The 22911-nt window shown below is 37.2% G+C and overlaps 1 long non-coding RNA gene and 1 other non-coding gene across 2 annotated transcripts; one reads left to right on the top strand and one right to left on the bottom strand.

Annotated features, from left to right (window-relative positions):
* Positions 1-1836: 1836 nt before the first annotated feature.
* LOC109171007 lies at positions 1837-22301 on the bottom strand. Its single transcript, XR_002052514.1, has 3 exons — positions 22292-22301; positions 7684-7694; positions 1837-1916 (listed from the first exon to the last, which is right to left on the bottom strand). It is a non-coding gene; the product is annotated as an uncharacterized LOC109171007 (long non-coding RNA).
* On the top strand, positions 21643-21714 carry TRNAD-GUC. The gene has a single exon. It is a non-coding gene; the product is annotated as a tRNA-Asp (tRNA).
* Positions 22302-22911: the final 610 nt, after the last annotated feature.

Raw genomic sequence — 22911 nt, 5'->3', positions numbered from 1 at the left:
ATTACGGCGTTCTACCCGCCCATTCTGTTCATGTGTGTATGCACAGGACTGCCTGTGACGAATGCCAAGAGACTCAAAGGTAGAGTGAAGTTTCTTATACTCTCCCCCTAAATCAGACTGAATAGAAAGTATTTTCTGTGAGAACGAGCGCTCAACGAGTGACCGAAACCGTTCAAATATGGAATATATATCAGTTTTTAAGCGCATCGGATAAAACCAAATAAAACGGGTAAAGTCATCCACAAACAAAACAAAGTAACGAAAACCATTCACAGAGTGCACAGGCGCAGGGCCCCAAATATCAGTATAAACCAATTCTAGTACACGGGTAGTTTTAGTTTCAACACGGGGCAAAGGAAAACGGGATGACTTCCCTAACTGACACGAAGAACACAAACGAGATAAATCACTAGAATTAAAACTACTAACACCAGAAGACTGCAAAATCTGACGAAGAACCCGAGTATGAGGGTGACCAAGCCGCTTGTGCCACGTAGAAGACGAAGCACGCGCAGCAACATAAGCAACAGAACGAGCAGAAGACGCGGGCCAGGAGTATAAGCCACCAGAAGTTCCCCCCTTAAAAACCACCTCCCTGGTCAAGAGATCCTTCACAAGAAAACAGTCAGGATGAAACTCAAAAAAGACACGATTATCTTTGGCAAAGCGTTGAACAGAAATTAAAGAGGAAGACAAACCAGGGACATGCAAAACATCATCTAATCGAAACACTCTAGAAGACGAGGCTATCGAAGTAGATCCAACACTAAAGATAGGCATACCTGCACCATTGCCGACACGAAGAGTGTCCGAACCGTCATAACCTGCCGAGGACATCAACTGAGAGGAATCGGGAGTGGCATGATTAGTGGCCCCAGTATCAGGAAACCATTGGTGAGAGTCAACCGAACCACCCTCACCACCAGAAAAAGCCACATTAGCCTGAGGACCAGACGACTCAGAATAACGGCGCCAACAATTTGCCGCCGAGTGCCCAATCTTGTCACAAATCTGACAACGCACATCCGAGCGACCACGGCCACGGCCCCGGCCACCGCGACCACGGCCGCCACTGCCCGAACCGCCGGTGCCCGACCCACTGCCGCCGGAACCCCCACTGCCCGAGCCACCTCGGGAGAACCGGCCTCCGCCAAGACCGCCCCGGCCACCACGGTGAACGGTCAAGGCAACCGGCGCACCAACCGGACCATCACCTGCGTAGATATATTCTTGAGAAATTAAATAATCGGAAAGATCCGAGAGAGTTACCGGGTCACCACGAGTCAACGGAGCAACAAGCGGGCGAAGATCCGACCGCAGTCCACGGAAGACATAAATATTCTGCTCATCAAGAGGAACCGGACGCCCAGCAAGGGCCAAGTCTTCCACCAAAATCCGCGCCCGGTTCAAATAATCCGAAACGGACGAAGCCCCCTGCGAAAAACGCTGCAGCTCACTGAGCAAACGAACCGCGCGAGACCGCGTTGCCGAGCCGAGCTCTTGCTCAATCGCCAACCACAACTTACGCGACGCCGGTCGGCCCACCGCCAACGGTAGCATCTCGTCAGACAAGGACGAGATCAAGAGAGACAGGACAGCCTTGTCCTGTCGACGCCACTGCACCACCGGCGACGCTACTGCCGAGGCAGTGCTGCCGCTGTCTGCCGTCGACGAAGCCGACGAGGCTGCCGACGGACACTCCACCGTGCCGTCAACAAAGCCCAACACCCCCTGACCTTCGAGAAACGGGAGCATCTGGGTACGCCAGAACAGATAATTGTGTGCGATGAGCTTGATCGACACAAAGTGATGAGCACTGGACAAGCTCGGAGACGGATAAATGGGGGTGGAGGCAACCTCGGAGACGGTCCGTTCTGAAGAATCACGAACAGATCCATCATCATTCCCACCCAAAGCTGCCATGGAAAGAAACCTAGATATGATACCAGATGAGGATTGTATTGATTAACCGAAACGAACAATAGTCTGTACAATACTAATATAGAAGACAAGTATAAAGAGTTCTACTAGACTACTAATACTAGAGTCCTAACACAAAACCATAAAGTGCAAGAACATGCAGTGAAATAGAATGCAGAAAAGATGAATGAGACACGAGATGTTAAGGGCACAAGCCCAAATCAAGATCAATTTACTTAACAAGATTAAGTATAATGACACAAAAACTAATACAATTCTTCAATATCTATTGAAGTTGTTCGATCAAATTTATTGCTAGAAACTGATGAAGACGACTCCCTCGTGCCACAAGACCCCTCCTGTCTTGATCATGTTGCTGGAACTACTTATGGGGAGGAATACGTGGAGGGGTTTTAAGCAAAAATCCTCCTTTTCTGTTGTAGTTTGGTTGGAATTATAATCTGTGGATTATAAATTCCGTTTGGTTGATATGTATATATCTTTTCTGTAGATATTCATGCATATAACCATGGTGGTCTGATTTATATATATATTTGTGTGTGTATATATATATTTCGGATATATATATCGATAATATTTTATATACTTTCATGTGTGTATATAAAATATTATTTTACGATATTAAATCGATTATTGGTTCATTATCACCAACAATCTTAAAACCTTATTATTTTTGATAATGAACAAATCGTTGGATTCCAAGAGTATTGGATCCGTGAATGTTGCCGGAGGTGCACATTCAAATGGTCGGAACGGCAATGATGTTGCACACTCCATGATGCCAATTAATGGCAGCAACGTTAGAAATGATATTTCCATGGGAGTTGCAAAAGCACACGATGGTGCTCCGGAGAACTTTGGTTCACGATCCGGTAGACCTGTGGATAATGGCACACAATTGGTACCTATTGTGTTGCCTAACGGATCCGCTAAAAACCACGAAGGATCCTATGATGGTGTAATGACTACATGGTCTGAGGACTATGGTAGTGTTACCAATGACTTCAACCGTAATCGAAGGAAACTCAAGCGGAAGCTTAGCATTCAAGAAGATTATGAAAAGAAGGAGAAATGTCACTATGAAGCGAATCGTCATCCTGGTGAAAAGGTTGAGGACAACTTCGCTATGTTTAAGACATGTGGATGGTTGGACGAGTGAGGTCACAACCATAGGTACCCCCGATGTGTGCTATGGACCACCCTTCGTGGAGTGGACGGTTGAGAATGGAACAAGGCACACGGGTTTGAAGGATTACTACGAAATAGGAATAATGGAAATTAGTTTCCAATGTATTTTCCTATTTATTTATTTTGAATAAATGTTGTAGTATCCTTGTAATATTTTTATTTGAATAAAAATATAATTGTTCCATTGAGTTGAATCTTGGTACATACGAATTATTTGCTAGAATAATGTCAAATGTATGAAATGATTCAACATGGGCGTGTAGTGCATCATGTAGCGTTATGTGGAAAATGCTAAAATGGCTTAACGGCCGGAACGAAATGTAACAAGGGTGTTACATGTTGGAATCCCGTAACGAACTTCGGTTCAGGTTCATGTAGAACGATACGGATTTCAAGGATCAATTTGTCAAAAATTGGGATAACTATATAATCGTGAGCGTCACAGCTCAAGTGTTGAATATTTTATATAATATTCTAAGAACGATTATATGAGTTTGATTCAACTAGTCGGAAATTTGGTTGATTTGTTCTTGTTAATTGTGTTATAATTAACTTGATCAAAATTCCAAATTATACTAATATGAAATGTGATTTGAGATAAATTGTTGGGATGTCAAATTAAGCTTGAGCTTAATGGAAAATGCTAATTAAATTTGGCACTGTTGAAGTGCTAATTGAAGTGCTTAACAGCACTGGACGCCCAAAATGTTGAATTAGCATTATGCAAGAGGCTAATTAAATTTAGCATTGCAAAAAGTGTTATGTGATTAGCACGAAAGGAGGTTTGGTTAATTGTGTAATTAACTAATAATCCTAGTGCTAAGTAGCACTAAAATTATAAATTAAGCAATCGAATGTTGCTAGAAGTTTATAATTTAAAGCAATAGAGATTGCTTGGGAATCGGCGCGTTAGTTTGACAGCAATGATTCGTGCTTGGTATAGCATGTCTCGTGCTTCATTACTAAGCACTGATTCGTGCTTCAATTTTTGGAAGCATTGATTCGGGTTTGTGGCCTTCGGTCAAAAATCGAATGGATTTGTAAAGGCTAATCTGTTAGCTTCTACGAGATGTGTTAACGTGTAACACATGTTTATTCTTTATGAGAATAAAAAGGATAACCAAATTAATTGTGAATTAACGCGGTTACGAACGACCGATGTGGTAAAAATGAAACACCGATTGGTGATTTCGGCGCAATCATTAGTATCGTACTCGAGCGTACGACACGGTATTCACCTCAATTGAATGTTGTTGCCGAACATAAATATCAAGACGTTGATAAGTTTGGGTCTACCTCAAGGTATGTGGGGTGAGACAATACTTTGGACAAGTAAGTACCTTTTAAATAAGGTTACCTGCATGAAATTCTTACGAATTGTGGATACGTAGGATGCTTTCCTACGAATGCCTGAAATGTGGGGGTGTCTTGCCAAAGGCGTTTTGGTTCTTAGTACACGAGTCCTACGCTCTGGATGTACATAAGAACACGGTAAATTGAATCAAGAAATTCATCGCTCTTTAGAAGATGCATTTCTGAGAAGGTTCAATAAAATGGACCTAGCACGTTGAAATGAACTTTCGACGTAGCTATGGATGAAGGGTATGAAAGAGAACCCGAGCTCAAAGCTAGACGTAGCAAGAGAGCTAGGATTGAAATATCCTTTGGTCCAGATTTTATGACGTACATGCTAGAATGTGATGCGCATATTCTAACTTGTTTACTAGAAAATAAACAGAATTTTCTGACATGGTTGTTAGAAAACGAGCCTCGAACGTATGTAGAATCGTTGACTTCTACAAGTGGACCAACCTGAGAGTGGCTACCGAGAGTGAAGTAGATTCTATCTTAGAGAATCATACTTGGAACTGGTTGTTCTTCCTCCAGGTTGTAAAACCTCGGGATCCTAAGTGGATCACTAGTCGGAAGATAAAACCGGTTGGTTATATTGAAGTAAAATGGCCGGGCTTGTAATTTTAGATTACATGCGACACGAGTGCCACATTTACTTCAATATATATTCTCTTGTGATGAGAATGAAATCCATTAGGATGATACTTCCCAAGAGCTGTTTAGCGAGACTTGAAAGTTTATCGAAATGGATGTATCGCTTTCTTAATAGACTTGGAACAACCCGAGGGTTTTGTGTTTCCGCGCTATGGAAAGATAGTGTGTAATTAGTGAGATCATTGTATGGTTTGAAACAATTGCCTTAGTATTTGGCATGTAGGTTTTGATCATACAATGATGTGTCACGAGTTTAGTATAAACAAATGTGATAAATGTCTACGTAATGCGTACCTTAGACGAGGTCATCACTATTTGTCTATACACGATAAACTCAACGTGGGTAGTAACGATCACAGGATGATTTCTACCAAGAACATGTTAAATTTGAGATTTGACATGAGATGAAGGATATGGGGTTGGCAGATTTAATCCTCAGGATTAAAATTGTGAGAAGACCGTATGGTCTCGTATTAAGTCAATCTCATTGTATTGATTAAATCCTTGCAAAGGATGTTAATCAAGTGGCTTGGACACCGTTAGATACTAACGTACAACTAGCCAATAATCACGAAGGATGTACATCTCACGGAGAATACATTCAGATTATTGGTAGTTTAATTGTATCTAATGGGTTGTACTAGGCTGGATATTGCCTTAGCGGTTAACTAACTCGGTAGACATACGAGTAACGCTAGTGTTGCGCACTAGAAGGCAATAGCGTGAGTTATGAGATACTTAAGGTATGCTCGTACTCTAGCCTACACTACGTGGGATATCTAGCTGTACTTGGAAAGTATAACACGGATATCAAAGGACGCTAAGTCCATCAAAGGCTACGTCTTTACGTAGGCCAGTGCAGTAGGTTTTATGGAAATTCTTGAAACGACTTGTGATAGCTAAGATCCATGACGGGATCTATGCTGAGAGCTTTAGACTCGTGTCGCGAGCGAGTAGACCGAATGGCTATGCCATTTTTCGGAAATGTTCCTAGTGGTAAACTCGTACCTCCAATTTGTGTGCATTGCGATGGTCAAGCCAAAATTGGTTAAGTACAGAGTTAGATGTAGAATGGTAAGTCTAGACTTATAAGTCGTTGACATAATACCATTAAACAATTTCTCACAACAGGGGTTATCTCTATTGACTACGTGATGTCAAAAGATAACGTAGCGGCCGCTAACTCGCTAACCCGAGGGTAAGCAATTAGTTGTGGAGAAGTTGGTGTTGGGGAAAATAGCAACGTCAACGCACGATCTGGAAGCCTTTTAAGAAACACGGACACTATGGATGTATGGTAGAAAGAAAATCTGTGCCGTGTTATAATAACACTACCTTAAAAGCGTTATTTTCCCGGTAACGGTGCAGTTAGAACCCTGGCACGCTTTCGACAGGCTACACAGACCTACTACGGATAGCTTGCACTAGCAATCACGTAGGCGAACCTCACTATTGCTCAGACGAAAGGAGGGAGAAGGAGAATAGAATAAATGACTCGAATTCAAGGTGTGTTTTAAAACGATATTGGGAGCTACTATTTATAGTAAGTAGCCCCTCCATCCCTTCCACAAAAATGGAAAGGACATCCATCATCCACAAACTAGCGCAATACGCGCTATCCATATGATGAGCGCATGAGGCGCTGTCCACCCTACAATGCTAGCCACAACATTAAACATATTCTCATGGCTGCTTCATCTTTTAATTTTCCAACAATCCCCCACAAATTTAAAGAGGAAAGGAAAATGATAATATCTGAGCAATACAAATGAGTTGATCTTAATGTCAGTGTTTGAGAACTTGAACTGACACGTAGTGACACTGAGTAATTTTCTTCCCGAGAGTGATATGAATCTTGAACTCACCGGTTAGATAAATTTTGAACTCGAATGCACACACCAACTCAAAAAGCAGGTTCTACAAAAGTCAAACTCTTTGACTTCTTATGAACGCCCTTAGTATTAAAGAATGTTACGTCTGTCTCAAATATGGACTTCTACCCTGTCAAAGTCTATCACAAAATAGACTTTTAACTCTGACAAGTCTTACAACATTATAGATTTTTTCCGTCTTGTGAAGTCCATCTCAATACAGACTTTTAACTCTATCAGGTCTATCTCGGTATAGACCACCATTAAAGGCTTATAGAGTAGTTAAAGACATAAATCAGTTGTAAGTTTTTTCTTTCTATCATAGGCTGGTATTTGCAATGCAAACGACAGTTTGTGAATCACAATGAAGGAAGGTGTTGGACACCCCCACAATTACACGGTTATCACCATGTTTCTTAGCCACTCAGCTTCTTGGGATAACCCCATTATCTTTCATAAGAGGCGGTTAGCCCTTTTATACTCAAGTTAGGGATCTCTTTAGGTCTATCTCAACATAGACCATGGTAGCCCTTTTCCATTCAAGTTAGGGATCTCTTTAGGTCTATCTCAACATAGACCATCCCAATTGAGTATAAGAGGCTAAACTTCCAATGTGGGACAACATGGATAGGCAAAAGGAAGCCTTTCCTTTTAAATGCTCCCAACAATCCCCCACCATTAAAGGGACTTAGGCTGATGCTGTCATTGCCTGACAACGATCAAAACAAATTTTCATGCCAGTGTATAAAACTTGAACTGTCATATAGTGACATTAAGTACTTCTCTAAACGGGAGTGAATTTGATCTTGAACTCATCGAATAGACAAAGTTTGAACTTAACGCACTTAATTTGCTTTGGTCGCTTTAAAATATGTGAGGTCATACTCTTGACCCTGAGATATCCCCTGTTAGGTCTATTCTAGGATAGACCTTCAACTCTGTCAAGTCTACCTCAACGCAGACCACCATGACTGGCTACAGAGTATCTATGGGCACCACGAGCACTTTGTACTCATGTTATTATGCGGTGAATTCATTAGGTTTGTCTCAACAAAACCACCCTTTCTCAAAAAGTTATGAATTCATTAAGAGCTGTAGCTCAACCTCACATGCGATGAATTCATTAAGTTTGTCTCAACAAAACCACCCTTTCTCAAAGAGTTATGAATTCATTAAGAGCTGTAGCTCAACCTCACAGGTACACACACTGTCGGAATGACCAACTAGTGTACTATTTTGTAACTCTTTTCATGGTTTCATTTGACCACAGAATTGGGATCCACCACGAATTCATTACCACTTGGACTTTAAGTCCTTCCAATGAGTCAACGACTAATCCTCATAATTAGCCCTCAAGTAAGTTGATTCTCTTGACCAAACTTACATGCACTTTGACGAGTACTTCGTTTACTCGTAAATAATCCCTTGAGATTTTCATGTTTAACATGACACATTCTCTTTCATCATTATTCTCAATACCACAGAGAAACTTTTGATGAAAATATATGGAGTTTATTACCCCACAAAGCAACACTTAAAAATATTTTTGTCAAATGTATTTGATCTCTTACCCAGACTGATATTTGGTGCCCACTTTAGCTCCTTTGTAGACTGAGTTTTGCCGATTTGCTTTGTGGAGCATTATAGAAGCTTCGCACTCTGCCTGATACATGCTCAACAGTTGAATATATTTCAACAAACTTGGTTATCTCAATTGATCACAATTATCTTTTAACTAGGAATTATAGGTATTTCAATATGACTCAACCAAGAGTTTAAATAACATATATACAAATACTCATTGTTAGTAAGCCATAGAAATAATGTTGTCCACATGCTACATCAAGTTGAACAACATAATCACAAATTTCACATCATATTCTTATAAGAAATTAATCTCATACAAAATGAATATGTTTGAGCTCATATTTATTCGGAATATCTCTCAACAATGAGACTTCAGAGTTGCCACTAGCACAATTTTTTCCTTCCCTTAAGGAATTTAAAACTCATATAAAGCATTCATAGGGTGCAGATCAATATTGCAGTACTTCAACAACTTCTATTGCAAGGCTTTGATTGTATTAGCAACATATGAAAGTCAACCTCATTTCAGGTAAAGATCAAGTGGCGCTCTAACTAGCCTGCACGATCAACACCCTACTTCTTAAAAACTCCCAGGTCCAGTGGTGAAACCGAAGTTTACTTAAAAACCATCTTCCTAGACAGAGTGTTCAAGAATGATGACTTTTCCATGTTCTCACTAAATTACAATTGAAGCCTATGATATATGCTCTTATTTTTATACAAATAATTTTAGTAAAAAGTTTGAGCAATATCTATGCACGAATTATTTCAATCAATGTCATTAGTATTCAAAATACTAAAGAAATAAGTACTACTAAGTAATCAAAATCTAGACAACTCAACTAGAATTTATGTACTACGATAACCATACTTCATGCGAACCCTTAGAACTAGAGCAAACATAGTTACTCAAAATAACTATTTATTTAAAGAGACTCAATACTCATCTTGCTCTGTCAGATTGACTTTTGCTAGTTTTTCCCTTGTGATGGTAGCACTGGTGTGCTCGGTGTCCTTGCTTTCTGCACGTAAAACACCTTCCTTTAAACTTCTTTATTTTTCTACTCCTTTCGTTGTAGACGGTTCTGACACTTTGACTTTCAGTTCCATTTGCACCGTACTTTTCTGACAGTGATTCCCAAATGACTTTTGCCGAATCTTGTTTGACATAGATGTCGAACAAATCGTCATTCATTTGTGACAGCAGGTATCCTCTGGCTGCCGCATTGTCATTTCTAAATTGAATCAGAGTTACACCTGGTTCTTGACCCGGAATGTAATCTATTTCAGGACTGCTTTCTCTCGATTCTTCACCCGGAGTGTAATCAGGTTCATGATTACATTTTGTAGCACCAAATGGAGAGAACACTACTGTAATTTTTCCCATCAAGCGCGGTAATTTTTGATAGATCCGGTATGACAGAAGGTGCTATAATGTTAAAGGTTGACTGTTGCAGAATAACGCTTTTAACTGTTGGGGAAAATAGCAACGTCAACGCACGATCTGGAAGCCTTTTAAGAAGCACGGACACTACGGATGTATGGTAGAAAGAAAATCTGTGCCGTGTTATAATAACACTACCTTAAAAGCGTTATTTGCCCGGTAACGGTGCAGTTAGAACCCTGGCACGCTTTCGACATGCTACACAGACCTACTACGGATAGCTTGCACTAGCAATCACGTAGGCGAACCTCACTATTGCTCAGACTAAAGGAGGGAGAAGGAGAATAGAATAAATGACTCGAATTCAAGGTGTGTTTTAAAACGATGTTGGGAGCTACTATTTATAGTAAGTAGCCCCTCCATCCCTTCCACAAAAATGGAAAGGACATCCATCATCCACAAACTAGCGCAATACGCGCTATCCATATGATGAGCGCATGAGGCGCTGTCCACCCTACAATGCTAGCCACAACATTAAACATATTCTCATGGCTGCTTCATCTTTTAATTTTCCAACAGTTGGAACGAGGAATGGGTCTAAAGCCCTTGGACTAAAAGTTCTATAGTGGATACCCAACCTAGCTGGCACCTAGGTTCAATGGGACAACTAAATTATGGAACGAAGCGTGTCACTGTGTGGGTCTCGGACTCCCTACTACTCCTCGTTAGAAACAGTGACTCCCGCACGAGGCTAGCACGTTGATGCTTTAATGACTCGAATGTCGGTTGACATATGTGAGTATGCGGGATACTTGAGAAAGAATCACCTATGTAAGAGAGAAGTGAGGGTCGCTTCAAAGGAGAATTGTTGGGCACAATTCTTTAGAAATTCTCGCAGAACCAGGAACGGTGACCCACGACCAAAATGGCACACTCATGAGAATAGAGCATGGTTGGGAGGTTCCTGAGTGAGATATGTCATCATCTACACAAACGGCAGTCGGTTCAAAGACATCGCGTTCTATCGTACAGCCAGTAGAGTAAATATATCTTCATAAGGGAAGGTTCAAAGGGTATAGTGACTCCCTACCTATCCTATGCAGGGATCGACCGTTTAAACACAGTTGTTTCCTATTTCAAAATACCCCAAAAATCTATTTTCATTCCTGTGGGGGATGGAAAAATAGCATTAAAATGGCTTTTTAAGTGGCTATTTTGTGGTACAATTATCAGTGGGGTCCACTTCCGATTTGGGTCGGGTCAAAGTAGATTCAAGTTCTTCGTAGTGAGACGAAGAGATTGATATATTGTACGTTCAAAACAGATAATGGGTGAATGAGATATTGATTCTCAAAGTAGACCCATTGAGTTGGAAAAATGAAGGGAAAAGTGAGTTTTGTCCCACATTGGTTTGGAAAGAGGATTTGACCCCCCTTATATACAAGAGCTCTTTTCAAGCTTGTAGAATTTTATAGCATAGAGGCTCTCTCGCGCGGGGGGGGGGGGGGGGGGTGCAAATCAAAATCCAACTAGAAACGGAAATTGGCTGGTCTTGCGGGCTAAGTTATGCCAACTTCACTTGAAGGGGCTGCACGAAAGAGAGCAGCTCGCTGGAACCGAACTCTCGTGTGAGTTCAGGGCCTTGAGAGGCTGAAAGTAACACCAAACGAACCATGGTTCGGCCACGAGAGTTGTGTTGTTCGGTTTTGTTCGGTTTCTGCAACCAGTCCAGTGTGAGATTAAACTCATCACTTGCGGAATTAATTTTTAATTAATTCCAACTTTAAATCTGAATTTAACTCTATGATAATGGGGCTGGCTGTTTCAGGTGTTACAAAGACTGATTTAATATCAGCTTTAATGCCATAATGATGCTATTGAATCCTTCATACCCTATATAAGAAGGGAGTAGGATAGCAGAATTTTTGGAAATGGAGTGAACAAGCACACAACACGAAAATACACTTTTCAAGCTTCAAAACACTTCTGCTTCTACTCCTTTCTTAAGCCTAACTGTGTTCAAGGCTTTGCTCCGTTCGCCGGGTCCGTTCGTTTGGGTGCTCAAACGTCGAACCGTAGCGCGTTTTATCCTGGGAAACCTAGGACACGACGCTCCTAACACTTTTGGGAGGTGGCAAATAAGGTTTTAAGGAAAGAGTGGTCGCTTGACTCACGCTAAAAGACCCTTACCCAAACACGAGCCATCTTTCCTTCTTTCGGGGTTTTGGATTATGCTTCTAAGCAAAAATCCTCCTTCTCTGTTGTAGTTTGGTTGGAATTATAATCTATGGATTATAAATTCCATTTGGTTGATATGTATATATCTTTTCTGTAGATATCCATGCATATAACCATGGTGGTCTGATTTATATATATATATATATATATATATATATATATATATATATATATATATATATTTGTGTGTGTGTATATATATTTCGGATATATATATCGAATAATATTTTATATACTTTCGCGTGTGTATATAAAAATATTATTTTACAATATTAAATCGATTTTCATTATCACCAACATTGACATTATCACAATCTAAAACACATTATTATATTATTCTTAATAGTTTTTAATTAGTTGTGTGACACCGTTTAATTAATAGTTTGAATTGATCAAAAAAATAGAATTGGTATTTGTTAACTAAATTTTTTTTCTTAGCATTTTGATCCTCCATTTCATATTGAAAGCCGTGCTTTGAGTAACTTTTTGAATCAAAATTTTAATTTTTTTTTTTAAAGTTCTCCAAAAGGTCAAAATATTCATATACATAATTTTTAAAATAAAATATGATTATCAGTGTGTACATGAAAACCTCTCCACTTCTTGTATAGGGTGAAGCTAAGGCTCTCTTCAATTTGGTTGTTGGCTTATGTCGAAGAGACCAAACTTTTATTATATTTTTTTAAAAAAATTTATTTGTTTATTATTATAAATAATATTTATTATTTAATTTCTTATTATTTGTTAATTGTAATTCCTATATAATGAATATATTATTATTGTTATACCCATGTCCTTATAAGTCTTTTTATATGTTAGTCACAAACAATTAAATTTAATTTACTAAATATATCTCTCTGGTTAAAATAATTCAATCATCAATTAAAATAAATAACACAATTCACTATCAACTAACTAACCGCTAAAAAGAAATAGCATATATAATAATTTCTAAGTCAATAATGAATTTGCACATAGTGATCTAACATATAATATATTAATTGTAATAAGTACATAATTTATTAACTGAATGTATATAACAGATTACCAGTATATGTTATCTATGGCTACATAACGCATTATTTGTAATAAGTACATAATATATTAACTACTACATGTACATAATATGATAACTGTAATATGTACATAATGCGTTAACTACCGTGGATCAGAATCCATAATACAATGTGTATCCTAGTCCATGGTATAATAATTATAGTCTTTTTAGAATATTGTTTCCTTATTATTTTAGAAATCACTTTCCTTATGGTTTACAACTTCTAATTAATGTTCTTAGTTGAAGAGGTTTACTTTTCAAATTTAACAATAGTTCTGTTCTGTTCATCTGCTCAATACTACGACATTGAATTGTTACCTTAATTATTTCCCTATAGTATAGTAGAATGTCTTCTCTTCTTCGTCGTCTCTGTAGGACGACATAATCACCGAGATTTTGAGCTGGTTGCCGGTGGCATTATTACTGAGATTGAAGTGCATCTGCAAGACATAGCGCCACATCATACTAAAATAATTTAATTTCTCAATGATTACTTCGAATTTAATTAGTTTAATATAATTTAGTTCAAACTCAATTAGTTTAATATAAAATATAACTTGTAATATAAATAATAATTTTTATTAACATTAATTAATTTTTTTTAAAACATTAATTATTTAAAAAAATTAAATTTTACATCATTTTTTAAAATTGTGTTGTATTTTCTAATATCAATATTATGTCGTATGTATTTTAATTTTTATTATGTTCTAGTTATGTTTGATGTATTTGAAATTATAATTAATATATATTCAATATTAGTCTTTTTTCAATCGTCTCAATGAGATATTTAATATGGTATAATTTATATTTAATAATATAAACTTTAAATATAAGTATTTAACAAAATAAAAAAGTACATACAAAACAAATAAATGATACATTTGGAATTATAAAAAGAAGCAAGGGCAAAATAGTCAAAAAAAACTTTTAAAAAAAGAATATGAAAAGCTTGTGGCATTTTCGGTCAAAGCAAAAAAAAAAAAAAAAAAAAAAAAGAAGGTAGTCCAATTACCTTCTTTTCAAATAGGGTTTTGAAAAGAAGGTAATGGCATTAGTAATTTACACATTTTTTTCTAAGGTTTTGAATCAACATATTTTTGTCTCATTCATTTCAAATCCACACATTTATTGCTATGTCCCCTGCTTCTTCTTTCAAGTGCTAACTAAACTAGCCACCAATGTTTTAAGAGTATAAGATGATAATACTTGCGTACAAATCAAGAAGAATTAATCATTTCTCTTTTAACAATGACGTACTCTTGAGTCTTGACCTAGCTCTGTGAATTGAGAAGCAAAGCTCTACTAACATCTCATAAATCCAACTAACATGGTTGGCGTGATAGTTCATCATTTCGTTCCTTAAGCATGAGATTGGGGGTTCAATCCCTAACCTTTTGGCTAGTTTCCTACCACTTAAAGTGTTCAGAGTATGAACGAGAGATTAATCTTTTGGCTATTAGCTGGAGGGATACCTTGGGTAACTAAAAAAAATCCACTTTTATTCATTATATATTGTTGCAATTCCCTTTCATGGATTATTAATGCTAAAAATTAAACTCCCAACAAATTGTTGAAAGCCATTTAGTTTTCTCAATATAGGTTAATTATTATGGTTAAGACCTACTGGTCAGAGGATAGGTTAATTATTATGGTCAAGACCTACTGGTTACGTTATACATTGAATTGAGAAGCGTATGACCTTGTTTGGTAAATGAAAGTTAGCTAATAACTGATTGTGTTAATTAGAGGGTATAACTAGTTAATGAGATTCTTCAAAGTCTTTGAGGATTCGGGACTAAGGGTTTCTCGTGAGGTCTAAGGTATTTTGATCCATATCTATCCTTGCATTGAGAGTAATCTTAGGACAATACTCCATCTTATTTGAACCTTGGACTAGGTTCATATCAATTTGGTATTCAGAGTCTAGCTAGGTTTATCTCATTATCATTAGAAATTTGATTCCTTAGGTTCCCTAGGTTTTATTAATAATAAAAAAAAAACACATGATTCTTTCTTACATAATACTTTTTCCGTGTCTTACACATCGAAAAATCAATTTATTTTTTATTTTTTATTTGCTTTCTTGATTGTGTTCTTGAATCTTGATACATGTTCTTCAATTTCTTAAAAAACAATCCCCAAAGAGTTTTCTCTTTTTCCCACCCAATATCAACGATACCCCACACATCCTAAGTACTATATTACCACAAACTCTGTCAAGAAAACAACACCATCTCACCCTTACCTATATCCTAATCTCATTTACGCGCAATCACTTCATAAGCTTACCCTGTCCAGATTTCTGGGTTCTGTGACCAGTTTAAAAGAATGGCCTATATCTCGAGATCCACTGGTCCAATATATATGAAGTTTTGATATGTTGTAGATCTCTTCGGGGGCGTTCATTTGATATATTATACACTTGCTAACTCCTTCTGGTCATTGAGATATTGATATTCAAAGTCAGGGCATCGTTCTGTTTTTCTGGGTGATTCTTGAAATTCTTGATTCTATTTTGAAGTACTTGTGTGGAACCACGTGATCCAAAATGTTTTGTGATATTTACAGTACTTATTTGGAGGTTACTCATAAAAAAAAAAATCAAGAAAGTTGAAAAAAGAAAAAAAAAATAAAATAAAAAGCAATAAAGAAGAAGAATAAGGTTGGTAGGAGAATCTTGGATTGAAAAGGAAGGGGAAAAGTATAAGGTTGGTAGGAGTTTTTGATATATTCATATTTGGTTGTGGTACAGTTGAACCCCCTTTTACATTCTACTTATCTTAGCCTTTTGATATTGGTCTTGCATATCTTTCATACTTCCTTCTTTGCTTTCCTTTTTCTTTCAAATCTTCCTTAGTTTCTTTGCGTGTATTGTCCTTTTTCTTTGCTTCTTGCTCTCAATTTTATTACCTACCTCGCGATACACCCTTACTCTCAAAGGCTTGCGAAGTCTTCCAAGGTACGTTTTCTTGAACTTTGAGGTTGAATCCATATCAACCTGAGTTCCAGACTAGAAATTTTCCTTTTTGGAAAAAGGCTTGTGAGAGTATCTGCCACTTGGAGTGATACACGAGTGGAGTGTGTGTTTGTAAAAGAGTGTAGTGTACCCCCAGAGCCATATAATCCACCTCTTATCCGTGAGATGAGAATAGTGAAGGGGCGAGCCAAATTTTTGGTTTCACTAACATGAATACTCACATATCTTCTTGTTTTTAGATTTTGTTTCTCATCTACAGATGGCTGAAGAGGTTCCAAACACACGTAAGAGATTAGAGCAGAAAATAGATGCTTTAACCTTCTCCACGAAAGGGTTACTCACAAAAATGACTAATCTGGAGCAACTCCCTCAACAAGTGCAATCGTTGCACAATGAGGAGCGACACTTGCCACAGACAGGAAAAGTGGATCCTAGATACCAAATGATCCAACAACCTAATACGGAGTTAAGAAACATTAAACATGAAATTCCTTACTACTTCGGTGAGAAAGGACCTAATGAATACATAGAATAGGAGAATGCTGTTGAAACTCTTTTTTTTTATTTAAAGCACTATTATGATCTTACAAAAATTAGGCTAGTTGCTACATCTTTTAAGGGGTATGCATTATTATGGTGGCGAAAAAGAAATAGAGAGAGTTGCTAATTTTATTCCTTATGAATCTTGGGTTCAAGTGAGGGAAGATATGCGTCTAACCTTTCATCCGAATCTTTTTTCTATGATCTTGAAATAAAATTGCAGGGAACGGTGCAAGGAACAAATTCAGTTGATGAGTACCACGAAACTATAAATATTTTGCTTAAACAGAGAGACATACATGAAGAAGAGACAAAAACTGTTGCTCGTTTCGTACATGAATTGAACTTAGTATTTAGAGATATGACACCCTTTATGATGCCTTGTATGCTGCACGTGACTCTGAGGCAAAAATCAAAGAGATGAAAATGTACAAGTCCAACAATGCTGCATCAAGATGGAACAACACTCGTTCAAACCCTCAAAGGTGTGATGAACGTCATCCTCTAAGAGATGATTCACGAGAAAAAGTTAAGGAAAAGGTAAATGATGTAGTGAGGCCTCAGCTTGATAGAGAAGTGATTTGTTATAGATGTAATGAGAGAGGCCACATGGCTCATGATTGCCCTAACAAGAGGGTAGCTAAGATAACAAAACAATCTCAAAAATTTGCTTCTTGTCTTGAAAATAAGTCCGAGGATGAGGTATGTGACCATTTTGAAACCCCCAATGAACATGTTGAGGGAGGACCATTCTTTCCTTTAGATTTTGATTCTGAATATGCTAATAGCGAGTCTAGTCATACTCTTGTTGTTAATGAGGTTTTGAATGTTCACCCTTTAAAAGAAGATGAGTCTCAAAGAGAAAATATATTTTTTGCTAAAGGTTCAATTAGAGGGAATGTGTGTGCTATGGTAATAGATTCTAGAAGTTGCACCAATGTTGCTAGTGCAGTTATGGTTAAATTTCTTCAGTTACCTTTGCTTGATCACCTGAATCCTTATCATTTGCAATTGTTAACCGATGTAGGAGAAGTTAGAGTAACGAAACAGGCTCTTATTCCTTTATCTATTAACCGTTACTATGATGAAATCTTGTGTGATACTATCCCAATACAGGTTGATCATATCTTGTTAGGTAGACCATGGCAATTTGACAGAAAAATAAGTTTTGATGGAATGAGGAACACTTATGTGTTTCACATGAATAGAATTACTTATGTCTTGCCTCCTTTGTCTCCTAAACAATTAGAAGAAATTCAATTGAGGTTGATGCAAGCTCTCGAACCAGCCTCAAAGAAAGAAGAAATCAAAGAGAGAAAAGTGGAAGCTCCATGTTTGGAATTGCAATCACCACTCCAATCCTCTAACTCAGTTTGTAGCCAAACGAAGGGACCACAATCAGTGATACAGTGGAAAGGACCAACCCAAGGTGTCAAAGTGGAGCCTCTCTTGGTAACTAAAAAGGATAGTAAGTAAGAAAAAAAAAAAAAAAGAAGGGGAGTCACTCTCTACTCACATTTATTTCAAAAGCATGCATTAAAATTCTCTAGATTTGTTTGCCATGTTTCTATCTGTGACAACCCAAAATTAATTTTATAAATTCGGTTTTAAGAAATTCCGAAATAGCCATTTTTCACTCTGTAAAAATTTTTGCGATGAAATCGATGTTGAATAAAATATTTTGAGCCATTTTTAAGTAAATTCAACACCGGGACTTATTTTAAATCTAAAATCCTAGATTTTCGGGTACATTGCATACCGAATTTTCGATCAAAAAGTCAATCTGAGTGAAACCGGAGAGGGACCTGTGAAACCTGAAACAAGTGTTTTAATTAGAACTATCTTTTAGAAAATCTATTTTTGACCCCAAGTTATTCAAAAATCTTTTTAGACTATGGTTCATGATGCAATGTGAACCCTACAATTTTATTTTACAATACTACCCCCAAAACCCTAACTATAAAAGAAAGCATTTTCCCTTGTTCCACTATTCACTCGTTAGAAATTTCAGCAACACTCATCCATCATCTTTCTCTCGTGTATCTCTCCCTCTCCATCATCTTCTTCATTTTAGAGCTTCTTCTAGCAAAGTCTAGGTTCAAGACTTAAGATTCAAGCTTGGGTAAGCTTCTCTCTTCTTCCTCCCTTTTCTATTCCTCTTAGCTTGTCTTTGAGATAGATTATCTAAGTTTAGATGTGTTTTTGGGTATTGTGTTGGTTGTTGCTTGAGAAATGGAGATGGTAAAGAAGAAGACCTAGCTTGAGGTTGGAGATGGAAGGATTCTTGAGGTTGAAGCTTGAGGTATAACCCATGGATTCCCAAATCTAGTATTTTGCCCTAAGTTATGTGATTTAGTTGTTCAAGTATGTATATATATGTATTTTGGGTGTTTAGAATGATGAAATGTAAGTGATTTGTTGTTATCTTGCTATGTGATTTTGGAGAATTTGATTTTGCTGTGCTGAGTAGAAGAAGACAGTAGACAGAAGCTCTCCACTGCTAGTAACGGACCTTAGTAATGGAACTACACGAGTTTTGTTACCAAGAATTGTTGTAGCTCATTGGTCTGAGTACAAGTGAGCAAATTGTTATACTTAGGATCAATTCTTACCTCTAGTGTTTTTGTTAGTTTTAATTTTGGTGGTTGTTATGCTTTGGTAAAATTGTTTAACAGGGATTAGAACCCCTAACCTCTTGTTTATTTAATTAATAATTAAAGTCACATCTACTTGAGCAACATCAACCTTTAAGAAATTATCTTGGAGTATATATTATATTATTTAGACTTGAAGGGTTATTTATACTTAAAAGTATTTTGATAGAAAATCATAAATATGTTGAGAAGAGTTTGAACTACCAAAAGCTATGATTTGCCAAGAAAGCTCTATTTCTAGAATTATATATATGGGCATATATGCTTTGGGAAATGTTATACTTGATTTTGAGAATATGTACATATATAATTATGTTTGAGGTATAAATGTATATATTTGATCATGTAGATACTTGAAGCTTATTCTATCTTTTCACTAAAATTACTTAGCTATTAACACGATATATTTTGGGAAATACTATGTATCCCTAGAAAGAGTTACCTAAGAACTTTTGATCTATAAAGTGTATAACCCCATGGACTCCCAACTTAGTTTTGGCTCTGTGAAGCCTATGTGAAATAGCTAGAAATGAGTAGAAATGCTAGAATGTTGGGTGTTTGAGCTATTGGATGTCTTGTTGATGTTGTATGATGTGTTGTTGATTTGGAGGTAGTTTATTGTTTGGTTTTGAATTGCGGGTGAAGAAGAAGCAACGGGTGCACCACTCAGTGTGCACCAGTGAGAGTCACGGGCCTAGCCAATGCCCACGAGGGGAGCCGTTGGCTAGAGCCGTGGCTAGACGGCCCTAGGGCACGACCCTAGGCAAGGGCCGTGGCCCTAGGCCACCGCCGGACGGCTCCAGGTGGCGGAGCTTCCCTAGCCCCCGCTACAGGGCGTGGACAGCTGGTGGCTGCGTATTTCACAGAAAGCTGTGGCTGTACGGCTGTCCTCAAACATGAGGTCCAAATCTGGAATGAGGGCGGCGGCCATGATTGTCTGGGGACGGCCATAGCCGTTTGGAACGAGGGCGGCGGGCGCGGCGGCCATGGCCGCGGCCCTCGTTCCAGGCCGTTTAAGGTCCAGATCTGGACCTCATGTTTGACAGTCGTGATTGTCCGGCTGTCCTCACCGGACAGACACAGCTGTCTGTGAAATATGCAGCAACCAGCTGTCCGACGCGATATCCATACTTCATTATTCTTTAATATATATAGAGATAGAAATAGGGATAGAGCTATAATAATAAAATATAATTTATAAAATATAAATACACATACTTCAAAAAAATATGTATAAATACATCTACTCACAATTAATCCATTCATACTTGCTAATCTTGTTTCTATCAAATGCATTCACACTTTGGAAAGAAAATTTTGTGGCTAGATTCTGCTTTATTATATATATATATATATATATATATATATATATATATATATATATATATATATATATATATATATATATATATCAATAATTGAATAGACAACCTGTTATCAACCTGCAAAAAAAGTCAATTGAACAAATTTAGCTGGTAGATAGACCTATTTGACATTTAATTTAGTTCGTGTTGAAAATTAAGCACTTCGCAATAGTAGATTAACCTATTTGACACTTCTGCCAAATTTCCAACATTTACTATCGAATAAGTCATGCAATATTATTAAATTTTAAACATTTACAATTGAATCAAGTCATAATCATTAAATTTTATAACATTTACTCATTGAATTCGATTGCAATTTGTTGAACGCGAAACATACATTAAATACTTGATTTTATGTGTCAGGTCTCGTTTAAAATAATGAGTCTTTCTCATTCCTCATTTGATACTCAACCAATGTGAATCATAATTAGAGATATTTGCTAGAATTCAATGGGAATGGGACCCATAAGTACAAGAATGAGAGTTGCGCTTCCTACGTTTCTAAAAAACTCTTGCAGAATCAAGAATGCTGACCCATAAGTAAAACAGACACAATCATAAATTCAAAACATAATTGAGAGATATGTCATCATCTACACAAACGAGTGTCGCTTAAAAAGACTACCACATAAATATGATAACAAGCATAACTACTAATGGCTGCATTTCTTCCTCCTAAGAAACTCCCCATATTTTTTCACTATAAATACCTCTCCTCTTCCCACCATTCCATCCACTTCAATTCACAACTTAAACCCTACTTATTACGTAAATCAGTCTGATATCGTTTATAGGTTTTGTATTTAGTTTTTAAGAATGAAGGCAAAAGTCGTTGTAGTATAGTGGTGAGTATTCCCGCCTGTCACCCGGGTGACCCGGGTTCGATCCCCGGCAACGGCGATTTTTAGTGCTTTCATTTTTTGTTTTGCGTTTAAGGATGAACGAAAATATAGACTAAAACGCTAATCCGACCTGCCGGATTCGAACCAGCGACCTAAGGATTACGGCAACCACTACAGTCCTCCGCTCTACCAACTGTGCTAAGGTAGGATTTGTGCGAAACTATCGAACTTGTTACTATTTAACTTTTGATCGTAAGATTTTCGACCTTAAAGTTGCATTAAGAGTTCGCTGAACATCAAAGGCATAAACCAAAGGAGACAAGCAAATGGGATGCTGTTTCTGTGTGTAATGCACCAACATTATATAATCAAGCTGAAACTTCACTATATGGGAAAATCAATCCTCTCAAATCATCAACCACATACTCACATACCATAACTAAGAAACTCAAAACATTGCTGATATATATATAAAATGATGGATTATATTGACTCGGGTAGCTTGATTCAAATAACCTAATAATTAAGAAATAATGTTATCTCCCTTCCAGAAAAGGAGAATCCTCAATACTCGAAAACAACTCATTTAGGTCTTAAAATTATCAATCATGTGTAAATCGAAACATTAGTCGTACGTGAGAATCCAACGATAAGCAAACTAATACTTTCTTCCACATCAATTAGGCCCTGTTTGGTTCGCGGAAAATATTTGAGAGGAAATGGAATTGAAATTCAATAGAAACGAAATTACTGGAAAAATTAATTACATTATTTGGTTAGTAGAAAATAAATTACTGGGAATATGGATTCTGTTGTTTGGTTGAGTTTGAAATTGTAAAGAATAATGAGTATAAAGACAACTATACCCCTACATAATAATAACAACAATAAAAACATTTTTCATGAAAAACAAAATACCAAAAGGGACCATGGAAAATGTTTTCTTGTTTTCCATGAACCAAACAAAGAAAAATCTAGTTTTCCTCAAATTCAAAAAAAACATTTTCACATGAACCAAACATGGCCTATAAATATTTACATATTATGTACACAAATAGTACCACACACACTCTCTCTGTACTTCACAATCAAAAATCAAGTTTCAAAGATAAATAAGCTAAATATTGACTTTTGAAATCTCTTCTCTATATATAATATAGCAGAATCAAAGTGAAAAAGTTTTCCCTCCATTTGTTGCATTTGAAAGTTATGAAATATCAAGGGTTTAAGAACTTCATAATCATCATAAATCTTT

Source organism: Ipomoea nil, unplaced genomic scaffold (assembly GCF_001879475.1).
Source record: "Ipomoea nil cultivar Tokyo-kokei standard unplaced genomic scaffold, Asagao_1.1 scaffold3384, whole genome shotgun sequence".
Lineage (NCBI taxonomy): Eukaryota > Viridiplantae > Streptophyta > Magnoliopsida > Solanales > Convolvulaceae > Ipomoea > Ipomoea nil.
The sequence above is the reverse complement of the archived record's forward strand: the minus strand, read 5'-3'. Positions and strand labels throughout refer to the sequence as shown.